This window comes from Ranitomeya variabilis, chromosome 6 (genome assembly GCF_051348905.1).
Source record: "Ranitomeya variabilis isolate aRanVar5 chromosome 6, aRanVar5.hap1, whole genome shotgun sequence".
Taxonomy (NCBI): domain Eukaryota; kingdom Metazoa; phylum Chordata; class Amphibia; order Anura; family Dendrobatidae; genus Ranitomeya; species Ranitomeya variabilis.
The window spans coordinates 559,257,307-559,274,198 of NC_135237.1; positions in this window are offsets into that span (position 1 = coordinate 559,257,307).

A 16,892-nucleotide genomic window follows, 5' to 3' on the forward strand; every position below is an offset into this window, starting at 1 on the left:
TGTTCACGAGGAGTTGGACACAGGGTGTAATACTGGCTGCAGAGCAGAATAAAACTTTTTTTTTTTTGTTTTGTTTCACCTTATCTGTTGCTGACACATTTAGCATCCAAAGTATTTTACACAAAATGAGTTAACTTTAGTTAAGTCCAAGTTGGTATCAGAGACAAGCCCCCCCCCCCCCGGCCGGTCCCCAAGCAGCTGTTCAGGGCCACCGGGGGGACCGGCACTGTACCTTTGATTGTGGCTGATGGCGGCCTGGCCACATGACAGAGCTGAGGACACAATCACTGCATGCTGTGTGGGCTGCGTCTGGGGAAGAAATGTCACACAGCACAGTGCGAGGCCACCATGAGGCACTGATGGTGTCGGGGCAGGACGCTGCTCGCAGCTTGATAACTCCAGACAGGACTCTGTAGAGGATGGGGCCACTCTGCTGGGGCTCAGTGTGACTTTTTGCAGGAGACTGTCTGAACTTTAATGCAAATCAGGTCACACTGACAGTGCCAGGTGTTATGGTTCTCAATGGCAAGAGAACATAGCCCAGCAAACATGAGTACTAGCTCTTGGAAGGATGGAAACTAAACTGACCATGAACTAAACCTGCCGCACAACTAACAGTAGCCGGGTAGCGTTGCCTACGTTTTTATCCCTAGACGCCCAGCGCCGGCCGGAGGACTAACTAATCCTGGCAGAGGAAAATATAGTCCTGGCTCACCTCTAGAGAAATTTCCCCGATAGGCAGACAGAGGCCCCCACATATATTGGCGGTGATTTTAGAAGAAATGACAAACGTAGTATGAAAATAGGTTTAGCAAAATTGAGGTCCGCTTACTAGATAGCAGGAAGACAGAAAGGGCACTTTCATGGTCAGCTGAAAACCCTATCAAAATACCATCCTGAAATTACTTTAAGACTCTAGTATTAACTCATAACATCAGAGTGGCAATTTCAGATCACAAGAGCTTTCCAGACACAGAAACGAAACTACAGCTGTGAACTGGAACAAAATGCAAAAACAAACGAGGACTAAAGTCCAACTTAGCTGGGAGTTGTCTAGCAGCAGGAACAAGCACAGAAAGGCTTCTGATTACAATGTTGACCGGCATGGAAGTGACAGAGGAGCAAGGTTAAATAGCGACTCCCACATCCTGATGGAAACAGGTGAACAGAGGGGATGATGCACACCAGTTCAATTCCACCAGTGGCCACCGGGGGAGCCCAAAATCCAATTTCACAACAGTACCCCCCCCCCCCTCAAGGAGGGGGCACCGAACCCTCACCAGAACCACCAGGGCGATCAGGATGAGCCCTATGAAAGGCACGGACCAGATCGGAGGCATGAACATCAGAGGCAGTCACCCAAGAATTATCCTCCTGACCGTATCCCTTCCATTTGACCAGATACTGGAGTTTCCGTCTGGAAACACGGGAGTCCAAGATTTTTTCCACAACGTACTCCAACTCGCCCTCAACCAACACCGGAGCAGGAGGCTCAACGGAAGGCACAACCGGTACCTCATACCTGCGCAACAATGACCGATGAAAAACATTATGAATAGAAAAAGATGCAGGGAGGTCCAAACGGAAGGACACAGGGTTAAGAATCTCCAATATCTTGTACGGGCCGATGAACCGAGGCTTAAACTTAGGAGAAGAAACCCTCATAGGGACAAAACGAGAAGACAACCACACCAAGTCCCCAACACAAAGCCGAGGACCAACCAGACGCCGGAGGTTGGCAAAAAGCTGAGTCTTCTCCTGGGACAACTTCAAATTGTCCACTACCTGCCCCCAAATCTGATGCAACCTCTCCACCACAGCATCCACTCCAGGACAATCCGAAGATTCCACCTGACCAGAAGAAAATCGAGGATGAAACCCCAAATTACAGAAAAACGGGGACACCAAGGTGGCAGAGCTGGCCCGATTATTGAGGGCAAACTCCGCTAAAGGCAAAAAAGCAACCCAATCATCCTGATCTGCAGACACAAAACACCTCAAATATGTCTCCAAGGTCTGATTCGTCCGCTCGGTCTGGCCATTTGTCTGAGGATGGAAAGCAGACGAGAAAGACAAATCTATGCCCATCCTAGCACAGAATGCTCGCCAAAATCTAGACACGAATTGGGTTCCTCTGTCAGAAACGATATTCTCCGGAATACCATGCAAACGGACCACATTTTGAAAAAACAGAGGAACCAACTCGGAAGAAGAAGGCAACTTAGGCAGGGGAACCAAATGGACCATCTTAGAGAAACGGTCACACACCACCCAGATGACAGACATCTTCTGAGAAACAGGAAGATCCGAAATAAAATCCATCGAGATGTGCGTCCAGGGCCTCTTCGGGATAGGCAAGGGCAACAACAATCCACTAGCCCGAGAACAACAAGGCTTGGCCCGAGCACAAACGTCACAAGACTGCACAAAGCCTCGCACATCTCGAGACAGGGAAGGCCACCAGAAGGACCTTGCCACCAAATCCCTGGTACCAAAGATTCCAGGATGACCTGTCAACGCAGAAGAATGAACCTCAGAAATGACTTTACTGGTCCAATCATCAGGAACAAACAGTCTACCAGGTGGGCAACGATCAGGTCTATCCGCCTGAAACTCCTGCAAGGCCCGCCGCAGGTCTGGAGAAACGGCAGACAATATCACTCCATCTTTAAGGATACCTGTAGGTTCAGAGTTACCAGGGGAGTCAGGCTCAAAACTCCTAGAAAGGGCATCCGCCTTAACATTCTTAGAACCCGGCAGGTAGGACACCACAAAATTAAACCGAGAGAAAAACAACGACCAGCGCGCCTGTCTAGGATTCAGGCGTCTGGCGGACTCAAGATAAATTAGATTTTTGTGGTCAGTCAATACCACCACCTGATGTCTAGCCCCCTCAAGCCAATGACGCCACTCCTCAAAAGCCCACTTCATGGCCAAAAGCTCCCGATTCCCAACATCATAATTTCGCTCGGCGGGCGAAAATTTACGCGAGAAAAAGGCACAAGGTCTCATCACGGAACAATCGGAACTTCTCTGCGACAAAACTGCCCCAGCTCCGATTTCAGAAGCGTCGACCTCAACCTGAAAAGGAAGAGCAACATCAGGCTGACGCAACACAGGGGCGGAAGAAAAGCGGCGCTTAAGCTCCCGAAAGGCCTCCACAGCAGCAGGGGACCAATCAGCAACATCAGCACCCTTCTTAGTCAAATCAGTCAATGGTTTAACAACATCAGAAAAACCAGCAATAAATCGACGATAAAAGTTAGCAAAGCCCAAAAATTTCTGAAGACTCTTAAGAGAAGAGGGTTGCGTCCAATCACAAATAGCCTGAACCTTGACAGGATCCATCTCGATGGAAGAGGGGGAAAAAATATATCCCAAAAAGGAAATCTTTTGAACCCCAAAAACGCACTTAGAACCCTTCACACACAAGGAATTAGACCGCAAAACCTGAAAAACCCTCCTGACCTGCTGGACATGAGAGTCCCAGTCATCCGAAAAAATCAAAATATCATCCAGATACACAATCATAAATTTATCCAAATAATCACGGAAAATGTCATGCATAAAGGACTGAAAGACTGAAGGGGCATTTGAAAGACCAAAAGGCATCACCAAATACTCAAAGTGGCCCTCGGGCGTATTAAATGCGGTCTTCCACTCATCCCCCTGCTTAATTCGCACCAAATTATACGCCCCACGGAGATCTATCTTAGAGAACCACTTGGCCCCCTTTATGCGAGCAAACAAATCAGTCAGCAGTGGCAACGGATATTGATATTTAACCGTGATTTTATTCAAAAGCCGATAATCAATACACGGTCTCAAAGAGCCATCTTTCTTAGCCACAAAGAAAAAACCGGCTCCTAAGGGAGATGACGAAGGACGAATTTGTCCCTTTTCCAAGGACTCCTTTATATATTCTCGCATAGCAGCATGTTCAGGCACAGACAGATTAAATAAACGACCCTTAGGGTATTTACTACCCGGAATCAAATCTATGGCACAATCGCACTCCCGGTGCGGAGGTAATGAACCAAGCTTAGGTTCTTCAAAAACGTCACGATATTCAGTCAAGAATTCAGGAATCTCAGAGGGAATAGATGATAAAATGGAAACCACAGGTACGTCCCCATGCGTCCCCTTACATCCCCAGCTTAACACAGACATAGCTTTCCAGTCAAGGACTGGGTTATGAGATTGCAGCCATGGCAATCCAAGCACCAACACATCATGTAGGTTATACAGCACAAGAAAGCGAATAATCTCCTGATGATCCGGATTAATCCGCATAGTTACTTGTGTCCAGTATTGTGGTTTATTACTAGCCAATGGGGTGGAGTCAATCCCCTTCAGGGGTATAGGAGTTTCAAGAGGCTCCAAATCATACCCACAGCGTTTGGCAAAGGACCAATCCATAAGACTCAAAGCGGCGCCAGAGTCGACATAGGCATCCGCGGTAATAGATGATAAAGAACAAATCAGGGTCACAGATAGAATAAACTTAGACTGTAAAGTGCCAATTGAAACAGACTTATCAAGCTTCTTAGTACGCTTAGAGCATGCTGATATAACATGAGTTGAATCACCGCAATAGAAGCACAACCCATTTTTTCGTCTTAAATTCTGCCGTTCACTTCTGGACAGAATTCTATCACATTGCATATTCTCTGGCGTCTTCTCAGTAGACACCGCCAAATGGTGCACAGGTTTGCGCTCCCGCAGACGCCTATCGATCTGGATAGCCATTGTCATGGACTCATTCAGACCCGCAGGCACAGGGAACCCCACCATAACATCCTTAATGGCATCAGAGAGACCCTCTCTGAAATTCGCCGCCAGGGCGCACTCATTCCACTGAGTAAGCACAGCCCATTTACGGAATTTCTGGCAGTATATTTCAGCTTCGTCTTGCCCCTGAGATAGGGACATCAAGGCCTTTTCCGCCTGAAGCTCTAACTGAGGTTCCTCATAAAGCAACCCCAAGGCCAGAAAAAACGCATCCACATTGAGCAACGCAGGATCCCCTGGAGCCAATGCAAAAGCCCAATCCTGAGGGTCGCCCCGAAGCAAGGAAATCACAATCCTGACCTGCTGAGCAGGATCTCCAGCAGAGCGAGATTTCAGGGACAAAAACAACTTGCAATTATTTTTGAAATTTTGAAAGCAAGATCTATTCCCCGAGAAAAATTCAGGCAAAGGAATTCTAGGTTCAGATATAGGAACATGAACAACAAAATCTTGTAAATTTTGAACTTTCGTGGTGAGATTATTCAAACCTGCAGCTAAACTCTGAATATCCATTTTAAACAGGTGAACACAGAGCCATTCCAGGATTAGAAGGAGAGAGAGAGAGAGAGAAAGGCTGCAATATAGGCAGACTTGCAAGAGATTCAATTACAAGCACACTCAGAACTGAAGAGAAGGGAAAAAAAAAAAAAAAAAAAAAATCTTCAGCAGACTTCTCTTATCTCTCCTTTCTCTGTCAATGAATTTAACCCTTTTTGGGCCGGTCAAACTGTTATGGTTCTCAGTGGCAAGAGAACATAGCCCAGCAAACATGAGTACTAGCTCTTGGAAGGATGGAAACTAAACTGACCATGAACTAAACCTGCCGCACAACTAACAGTAGCCGGGTAGCGTTGCCTACGTTTTTATCCCTAGACGCCCAGCGCCGGCCGGAGGACTAACTAATCCTGGCAGAGGAAAATATAGTCCTGGCTCACCTCTAGAGAAATTTCCCCGATAGGCAGACAGAGGCCCCCACATATATTGGCGGTGATTTTAGAAGAAATGACAAACGTAGTATGAAAATAGGTTTAGCAAAATTGAGGTCCGCTTACTAGATAGCAGGAAGACAGAAAGGGCACTTTCATGGTCAGCTGAAAACCCTATCAAAATACCATCCTGAAATTACTTTAAGACTCTAGTATTAACTCATAACATCAGAGTGGCAATTTCAGATCACAAGAGCTTTCCAGACACAGAAACGAAACTACAGCTGTGAACTGGAACAAAATGCAAAAACAAACGAGGACTAAAGTCCAACTTAGCTGGGAGTTGTCTAGCAGCAGGAACAAGCACAGAAAGGCTTCTGATTACAATGTTGACCGGCATGGAAGTGACAGAGGAGCAAGGTTAAATAGCGACTCCCACATCCTGATGGAAACAGGTGAACAGAGGGGATGATGCACACCAGTTCAATTCCACCAGTGGCCACCGGGGGAGCCCAAAATCCAATTTCACAACAGCCAGGTCATCGGCTCCAGTGTCACCCGATCTGTATGGAAGTACAGACTCTTGCAACGTTTCAACATATGAAGAGCGACATACCGGCTCTGGTGTGCCAAGGTAAGGAGGCTTATTCACCGTGGAATGCTCGTCTTGGAAATTTAATATGCAAATTGCCTCATCAGAGAGGAAAAGGACTTGAACTCTATAGCGCCACCTATTGGAAGCAGCAATACTACAAGTCACTATCAACCCATTAAAACGAGCCTTGCCACATGACTTAGGATAAAAGCCAAATCAGATTCTCAATTTGCAGACATGGCGTTTCGGGCTATTGCCCCTCATCAGTGCAAAGTATGAGAACTGATTTGGCTAGGTAAGAGGTCTAAGGGCTAACATTTCTCCTTGTGGAGAGTTATATACCGGCTCTGACATGTGTGGTGCAGTGACCTATGTTACAGCCAGGGGGCGCTGTCTGTGCACTTCAAGATGCACTTGGAAGCATAATTGTGATGAAACAGTGACTGGCAGTGTTGTGAATGGCCGGTATGTATCGCAGAGGTGGGTGGCCCTGTGATGGAAGCCTGGGTATGTTTTGCTCAAGCAGATCTACTGCTGAGGGTTTTGTTTACATTGGGAAGGCTTCCAGGTGATTGGAGAGATGGGTGGGTCCAGTCACCTACAAACCCACCCAAAGAGAAGTGTCGGAACACCTAAGATGGTTTTGTGTTTTAAGGACCTGTGGTGATGTCACGCTCACCTGACTGGCCATGTGACAGGTACCTGGGTGTGGTTACACCTATGTAAAGGAGGTGTGTAGCACATGGTGTGAGTGTTTGGTAGTCTGCAAGTGTGGACAGACTTCCATGTGTCCTGGCTGGACACTGCAGAGTGGCCTGTGTGCTGTAGGTCCTGGATGGTCAGTGTTGGAGGCTCCTGGGAGTGGAGTTGTCCTGGAAGCACCTAGAGACCGTAGACCTGGACGGTCAGTGTTGGAGGCTCCTGGGAGTGGAGTCGTCCTGAAAGCACCTAGAGACCGTAGACCTGGACGGTCAGTGTTGGAGGCTCCTGGGAGTGGAGTCGTCCTGGAAGCACCTAGAGACCGTAGACCTGGTCGGACTGTGTTGAGGACCTGGGATTGACGTGAAGTCAGCATGAGGAGTGGAACTCCTGAAAGGTAACCCCGGACAAGGGGATTGTAATATATGGCAGAGAAGTTTATCTGCTACATGAACAGACTGGTGGTCGTGATAAGTTCATTGACATAATGAAATAGACTGTATGTCATGTGGTTTATGAAGTTTAATAAACCAGATTTGACCAGATTTGTGTGAGGTACCGTGCCTGAGTGCTTGAATCCTATGCCAAGCAAGTGTCCCCCAACACACTCAGGTAGCGTATCACCACACATGCCAAGGTAAGGAGGCTTATTCGCTGTGCAATGCTCACTGGGAAATATAATATGCCAATTGCCTCTTCAGAGCAACATGTGGTGCTATAAAGTTCAAGTCCTCTTCCTCTCTGAAGAGGCAATTTGCAGACTCCTGCAATAAATCACACTGAGCCCCAGCAGAGACCACAGACATCACTACACAGAATCCTGCACTGACTGCTCATCGCTGGACCTACAGGATAGGACAGATTTTACTATATTGTTCCATATATAAAAAGTGAGGTCCTGTAGGCAGGTCCAGGTGTGGTCATTACACTGCATTGTATATGTGTGTATATAATACACTACATCCAGTATACAAATTAGTGTATGATAGAGCTGGGAAAACTGCGGAATGAGACAGCCAAAGGGCTGAAACATTGGCTAACAGGCTGCACCATGCCCTCGCCAGCTGTCCGTCCGATGCCTGCTGCCACCGCTATTCACATCCTCGGGACGCAGACAGTGGTGAATACATTGGTGGAACACAGGTCCACCAGCTCCAGCTTCCACCAGACAGCAGATGCAATATTGTCACTTCAGTGCAGAATCTGTGTGGAGAGTCATTGCAGCAGAGACAGAACCAGAGCACCTGGGGAACAGGAGCGAGGTGAGTATGTGTTATTTTTTTAGTGTATATATATATATATATATATATATATATATATATATATATATATATACAGTTAGGTCCATATATATTTGGACAGAGACAACATTTTTCTAGTTTTGGTTATAGACAATACCACAATGAATTTTAAACAAAACAATTCAGATGCAGTTGAAGTTCAGACTTTCAGCTTTCATTTGAGGGTATCCACATTAAAATCGGATGAAGGGTTTAAGAGTTTCAGCTCCTTAACATGTGCCACCCTGTTTTTAAAAGGACCAAAAGTAATTGGACAGATTCAATAATTTTAAATAAAATGTTCATTTTTAGTACTTGGTTGAAAACCCTTGGCTGGCAATGACTGCCTGAAGTCTTGAACTCATGGACATCACCAGACGCTGTGTTTCCTCCTTTTTGATGCTCTGTCAGGCCTTCACTGCGGTGGTTTTCAGTTGCTGGTTGTTTGTGGCCTTTCTGTCTGAAGTTTAGTCTTTAACAAGTGAAATGCATGCTCAATTTGGTTGAGATCAGGTGACTGACTTGGCCATTCAAGAATATTCCACTTCTTTGATTTAATTAACTCCTGGGTTGCTTTGGCTTCATGTTTTGGGTCATTGTCTATCTGTAGGATGAAACGACGACCGATCAGTTTGGCTGCATTTGGCTGGATCTGAGCACACAGTATGGCTCTGAATACCTCAGAATTCATTTGGCTGCTTCTGTCACATCATCAATAAACACTAGTGACCCAGTGCAACTGGCAGCCATGCATGCCCAAGCCATCACACTGCCTCCGCCGTGTTTTACAGATGATGTGGTATGCTTTGGATCATGAGCTGTACCACGCCTTCGCCATACATTTCTCTTTCCATCATTCTGGTAGAGGTTGATCATGGTTTCATCTGTCCAAAGAATGTTCTTCCAGAACTGTGCTGGCTTTTTTAGATGTTTTATAGCAAAGTCCAGTCTAGCCTTTTTATTCTTGATTCTTATGAGTGGCTGCACCGTGCAGTGAACCCTCTGTATTTACTTTCATGCAGTCTTCTCTTTATGGTAGATTTGGATATTGATACGCCGACCTCCTGGAGAGTGTTGGTCACTTGGTTGGCTGTTGTGAAGGGGTTTCTCTTCACCATGGAGATTATTCTTCTATCCTCCACCACTGTTGTCTTCCGTGGACGCCCAGGTCTTTTTGCATTGATGAGTTCACCAGTGCTTTCTTTCTTTCTCAGGATGTACCAAACTGTAGATTTTGCCACTCCTAATATTGTAGCAATTTCTCGGCTTGTTTTTTTCTGTTTTTGCAGCTTAAGGATGGCTTGTTTCACCTGCATGGAGAGCTCCTTTGACCGCATGTTTACTTCACAGCAAAACCTTCCAAATGCAAGCACCACATCTCAAATCAACTCCAGGCCTTTTATCTGCTTAATTGAGAATGACATAACGAAGGGATTGCCCACACCTGTTCATGAAATAGCCTTGGAGTCAATTGTCCAATTACTTTTGGTCCCTTTAAAAACAGGGTCGCACATGTTAAGGAGCTGAAACTCCTAAACCCTTCATCCAATTTTATTGTGGATACCCTCAAATGAAAGCTGAAAGTCTGAACTTCAACTGCATCTGAATTGTTTTGTTTAAAATTCATTGTGGTAATGTCTATAACCAAAATTAGAAAAATGTTGTCTCTGTCCAAATATATATGGACCTAACTGTATATATATATATATACAGTTAGGTCCATATATATATATATATATTGTGGTGCAGCGGTATCCACGCTGTGCAGTGAGGAGCCAGTGACGCAGGAAATGTTCAAAGTAAAGTCTCTTTTAATATTCAGCATACTCTCAAACGGAACATAACTCGGATCCTCCGGATCGCAGCTGGGAAAACAAAGATTGTCTGTGACCGGTTACCGTGGGTGACTGCACCGCCGTGTATGCCGAGGGTGCCAGGCTTTTTGGTTCCCCTTGGCCCTGTGTTGCTTCACACAGGTAGTGCTCTGCAGAGCTGACTGTTCTGCCTGCTTGCAAGACCAAAATTGACATACCCAACCCTTTGCTGCAGGGGTTTTTACAAATAAACCTGTGGCCGTAGGTCACATGGAAAACCTGGGTCCGGGAAAGGAAATGGAATATAAAAGCCCATGGCGGGTTTTCTTAAATCTGCCTTGGACAAATAGCTGGCCCAAGACTGGCACTTACTTCTATTCTGCCTTGCAATCACAGCTATGCCTGTGACTGCAATGCACTCCCCCGTCTCCATATGCTTCTTTGCACATCCTGGGGGACACATAGCGAACCTCGCATATAACACTGGTCACTGCCTCACAATATGTATGTGTGTATGTGTATGGGATGTTTTCATGTATATGGAGGCTCCTACTGTATATAGGGGGCTATGTGGGGGCTCATACTGTACATGGAGATGCTACGTGGGGGCTTGTACTGTATACAGAGGGACATATGGGCTATATGGGGGCTCATAGTGTATATGTGGGGACTCATACTGTATACAGGGGATTTTTGTGTGGGCTCATATTGTATACAGGGGGCTATGTGGGGGCTCATACTGTATACAAGGTGCTGTGTGGGGACTCATACTGTATACAGTGGGTTATATGGAGATTCATACTGTATAAAAGAGGGTATGCGGAGTCTTATATTGTAAATAGAGCAGTAGCTATGTGTGGGGTTTAGACTATATACAGAGGGCTATGTGTGGGCTCATATTGTATATAGAGGGGTTATGAGGGGCTCATATTGTATATAGGAGGCTATGTGAGGGCTCAAACTATATATATAGAAACTATGTGAGGGATTATATTGTATATAGAGAGGACGTGTGGGGATTCATAGTTTATATAGGGGCTATGTGGGGCTCATACTGTATATAGGGGCTATATGGGGGCTCATACTGTATATGTGGGTGCTCATACTATATACAGGGGGCCTATGTGCAGGCTCATATTGTATACAGGGGCTATGTGGGGGCTCTTTCTGTATACAGGGTGCTGTGTGGATACTCATACTGTATACAGGGGGCTATGTTTAGGCTTATATTGTGTACAAGGGGCTATGTGAAGGCTTATATTGTATATATAGTTACATAGTTAGTAAGGCCAAAAAAAGACATTTGTCCATCCAGTTCAGCCTATATTCCATCATAATAAATCCCCAGATCTACGTCCTTCTACAGAACCTAATAATTGTATGATACAATATTGTTCTGCTCCAGGAAGACATCCAGGCCTCTCTTGAACCCCTCGACTGAGTTCGCCATCACCACCTCCTCAGGCAAGCAATTCCAGATTCTCACTGCCCTAACAGTAAAGAATCCTCTTCTATTTTGGTGGAAAAACCTTCTCTTCTCCAGACGCAAAGAATGCCCCCTTGTGCCCGTCACTTTCCTTGGTATAAACAGATCCTCAGCGAGATATTTGTATTGTCCCCTTATATACTTATACATGGTTATTAGATCGCCTCTCAGTCGTCTTTTTTCTAGACTAAATAATCCTAATTTCGCTAATCTATCTGGGTATTGTAGTTCTCCCATAGAGCAGCTATGTGGAGGCTATACATATATAACTGTATACATGGCGCTATGTGGGGGCTCATACTGTATGTTGAGGCTATGTGTGGGATCTTATGGTATATAGGGGGCTGTGTGTGGGCTCTTACAGTATATAGGTGGATGGTAGCAGTCTTAAACGGGTTTTTCCACGAACAAAGTCCATTTTAATCAATAGATCTTTGAATAATGATAAGGTCCACAATTAGATATGTTTAAATAAAATGTTCCTGTGCTGAGATAATCCTATAAATGTGCCCCTGCTGTGTACTGTGTAATGGCCGTGTCTGACCGTACAGGGACATGATCTGATCATACCACATCTCCTGGACAGGGAAAGAAGCAAAAGAGAGCATACAGCGGCACACGACGGGATCACAGCTGATGCTTTCTGTGAGGTAAAACATTTTACTTCCTGTTTTTAAGCAATGTAAAATTTTACCTCAAAGAAAGAATCAGCTGTGATCCAGTGCTGTAATGTCTGCATATTCTTTTGCTTCCTCCCCTGCCCAGGAGATGTGGTATGATCAGACCATGCTCCTGTATGGTCAGACACAGCCATTACACAGTATACGGCATGGGCACATTTATAAGATTATCTCAGCACAGGACATTTGATTTAAATCACATCCAATTGTGATTGTGGAATGTGTGGAATGTTGATTGGAAATTAACTTTGCTCATGGGAACACCACTTTAATTCTGCTCAATACTAAGTGAAACAAATATTAATGTAAAATAATTATAATTAATAGTAATATTGAGCAGAATGAATTGGTTCAGCCCTCCACAACAGTTACGGGCTCTCATGTGGCACCTCGGGAAATTAATTGCCCACCTTTGGTCTATGATATACTGTGACAGACACATCAGATATTTTATAAAATACACATTATTATACAGTATACTATCAGATGTCTGTAGTCACAGTATGCCAGACACATGTTCCTCTGTATACTGTATTTGTAATACTGTGTGCACAGACATCAGATGTGTTCTTCAGCATAATGTGTGACTAGCATAATATCTGATGTATGTAGTCATAGTATAAAGAATTGTCAACGGATCTACGGGAAAAGATAGTTGAACTGTATAACACAGGAAAGGGATACAAAAAGATATCCCAGGAATTGATAATGCCAGTCAGCAGTGTTCACACTGTGATTAACAAATGGAAAATCAGGGGCTCTGTAAAAAACAAAACCACAGTCAGGTAGACCAACAAAAATGTCGTCCATAACTGCCAGGAAAATTGTTCGGGATGCAAAGAAAAATCCACAAATAACATCAGCTGAAATACTGGCCTTTCTGAAAAATAGTGGTGTGTTTTTTTCAAGATGCACAATAAGGAGACACTTGAAGAAAAATGGGCTGCATGGTTGAGTCGCTAGAAGAAAGCCATTACTGCGTAAACACCTACAGTACCCAAAACAGCACAGAGACAAGCCTAAAAACTTCTGGAACAAGGTAATTTGGAATGATTGGAATGATGAGACCAAAATTTAACTTTTTTGACCACAACCATAAACGTTACATTTGTAGAGAGGTCATCAAGGCCTATGATGAAAGGAACACCATTCCTACTGTAAAGCACAGAGGTGGATCACTGATGTTTTGGCGATGTGTGAGCTACAAAGACACAGGAAACTTGGTCAAAATTGAAGGAAAGATAAATGCAGCATGTTATCAGCTACTGGAGGCAAATTTGCAATCATCAGCCCGGAAGCTGTGCATGGGATGTACTTGGACGTTCCAACATGACAACAATGCAAAACACAAGGCTAAGTCGACCTGTCATTAGCTAAAGCTGAAAAAAGTGAAGGTTCTGGAGTGGCCATCTCAGTCTCATGACCTCTATATCATTGAGCCACTCTGGGGAGATCTCAAGCTCACAGTTCATGATAGACAGCCCAGGAATTTGCAGGAACTGGATGCTTTATGTCAAGAAGAGTGGGCAGATTTACCAAATGAGAAAATAAAGAACCTCATCCACAACTTCCACAAAACAGACCTGTAAATTCTTCTTTCAGAGGCTCCTCTGTCCTTCACTCATTACCTGTAGTAATGGCACCTGTTTGAACTTGTTATCAGTATAAGACACCTGTCCACAACCTCAAACAGTCACACTTCAAACTCCACTATGGTGAAGACCAAAGAGCTGTCAAAGGACACCAGAAATAAGGTTGTAGCCCTGCACCAGGCTGGGAAGGCTGAATCTGCAATAGGCAAGCAGCTTGGTGTGATGAAATCAACTGTGGGTGCAATAATAAGAATATGGAATACATACACGACCACTGATAATCTCCCTCGATCTGGAGTTCCACCCAAGATATCACCCCGTGGGGTCAAAATGATCACAAGAACAGTGAGCAAAAATCCCAGAACCACACGGGGGGACCTAGTGAATGACCTGCATAGAGCTGGAAGCACCGTAACAAAGGCTACCATCAGTAACACACTACGCCACCAGGGACTCATCCTTCAGTGCCAGACGTGTCCCCCTGCTTAATCCAGTACATGTCCGGGCCTGTGTGAAGTTTGCTAGAGAGCATTTGGATTATCCAGAAGAATATTGGAAGAGTGTCATATGGTCTGATGAAACCAAATTAGAACTGTTTGGTAAAAACAAAACTCGTCGTGTTTGGAGGAGACAGAATGCTGAGTTGCATCCAAAGAAAACCATACCTACTGTGAAGCATGGGGGGTGGCAACATCATGCTTTGGGGCTGTTTCTCTGCAAAGGGACCAGGACAACTGATCCGTGTACATGAAAGAATGAATGGGGCCATGTATCGTGTGATTTTGAGTGCAAACCTCCTTCCATCAGAAAGGGCATTGAAGATGAAACGTGGATGGGTTTTTCAGCATGATAATGATCCCAAGCACACTGCCAGGACAACAAAGGAGTGGCTTTGCAAGAAGCATATGAAGATCCTGGAGTGGCCTTGCCAGTCTCCAGATCTCATCTCCATAGAAAACCGTTGGAGGGAGTTGAAAGTCCGTGTTGCCCAGCGACAGGCCCAAAACATCACTGCTCTAGAGGAGATCTGCATGGAGGAATGGGCCAACATACCACCAACAGTGTGTGCCAACATTGTGAAGACTTACAGAAAACGTTTGACGTCTGTCATTGCCAACAAAGGATACATAACAAAATATTGAGATGAACTTTTGTTAATGACCAAATACTTATTTTCCACCATGATTTACAAAAAAAATCTTGCCAAATCAGACAAGGTAATTTTCTGGATTTGTTTTCTCATTTTGACTCTCATAGTTGTGGTCTACCTATGATGTCAATTACAAGCCTCTCTCATCTTTTTAAGTGGGAGAACTTGCACAATTGGTGGCTGACTAAATACTTTTTTTCCCCACTGTTTTATACTATGTGTACAGGCATCAGATGTAATATTAAGGTAGTATGTGACTGGTACATATTATACTATGTGTGCAAACATCAGATATTATACACAGGATAGTATGTGACTGGTACATATTATACCACTGGTAGAGCCTTTTTTTGTGTAATTGCGGCCACCAAAACCCGTAATTTTGGCGTTTTGGAATTTTTTCCATTTACGATGTTTACCGATCGAGGTAATTGTTTTTATACTTTGATAGAGCAGACTTTTCTGAATGCAGCAATACCACATATGTGTATTTTTTAAAATATTTTGATTTTCAGTGGGGGAAAATGGGGGTGATTTTAACTTATATTTTTTTTCATATTTTTTTTAACTTGTCACTGTTATTGCTAGCCCCCTTAGAAGACTTGGAGATGCGATTGTCCAGTTGCCTCTGCTATATACAGCGATGCCTCAGAGCATACTCTGTAGAAATTGCATAACATTTTGTGGTCCATTTTCTCCTATTATCCCTTTTGCAAATGGAAAACTTGAGGCCAAAGTAACATTTTAGTAGAAATAATAGTAATTTTCCATTGACTTAGCCCAATGTTATACAATTCTGTGAATCGTTTAAGGGTTAAAAATGGTCAATACATCACTACATGAATTCCTCAAGAGGGGTAGTTTCCAAAATGAGGTCACTTGATGGGGTTTCTGCTGTTTTGGCATGCCAGGGGCTCATCAAATGTGACATGGCATTTGCAATGAAAAATTTGATTGTGGGAAAAAATGAATTTTTTTTTTATTTTCACATATCAACATTAAAAAAAATCTGTGAAGCACCTGTGGGTTCAAGGTGCTCACTACACCTCTAGATAAGTTTGTTGAGGGATGCAGTTTCCAAAATGGGGTCACTTGTGGAGGGTTTCCACTGTTTAGATACATCGCAGTCTCTGCAAACCCGACATGGCATCTGCTATCTATTCCAGCCTATTTTGCGCTCCAAAAGTCAAATGGCGCTACTTCTATTCTTGTGCTCTTGTTTTTCCATATCTATTCTATTTCTCCATCATCATATCTGTATGAGGGTTTGTATTTTATGGGACAAGTTGGTTTTTAATTACTGCATTTCTTTCACCATAAAAGATGCTGAAAGTGTAGTGAAAAATATGCTGTCGCATTTTGTTTTCATGCCATTCATTGTGGAGTAAAATTGACCTGACAACATAATTATCCAGCCCAGTACGACTAAAGTGTTAAATATATAACATACATGTTTGAGCACACCTGGTCAAAATTACTGTTAAGCAAGTTGAAGATGAAATGATGTCCAAAGGGCCTAAATTTAAAGATAACACATTTCATTTGTATTCTAGGCAAAAAAAAAAAATGAAGTACCGGTAATTTTTTAAATGTTAAAATTACAAAAAGGAAAATGCGCCGATGCAACAGTTTGGGCACCCTTGGAGATTAACTTTGACCAAGGTTTCAGACCTTAATAGCTGGTTAGGGTTATCACTTGTCCACCATAATCGTTAGGAATGCCAAGGTGATGCAAATTTCCCAGCTTTATAAAAACCCAGCCTCCTCTAACCTTGTGCCAAAAAACAGCAGCCATGGGTTCTTCTAAGCAGGTGACTATCACTCTGAAAATGGTGGAGGCCCAAAAAGCAGGAGCGACTATAAAAATATATAAGTTGCC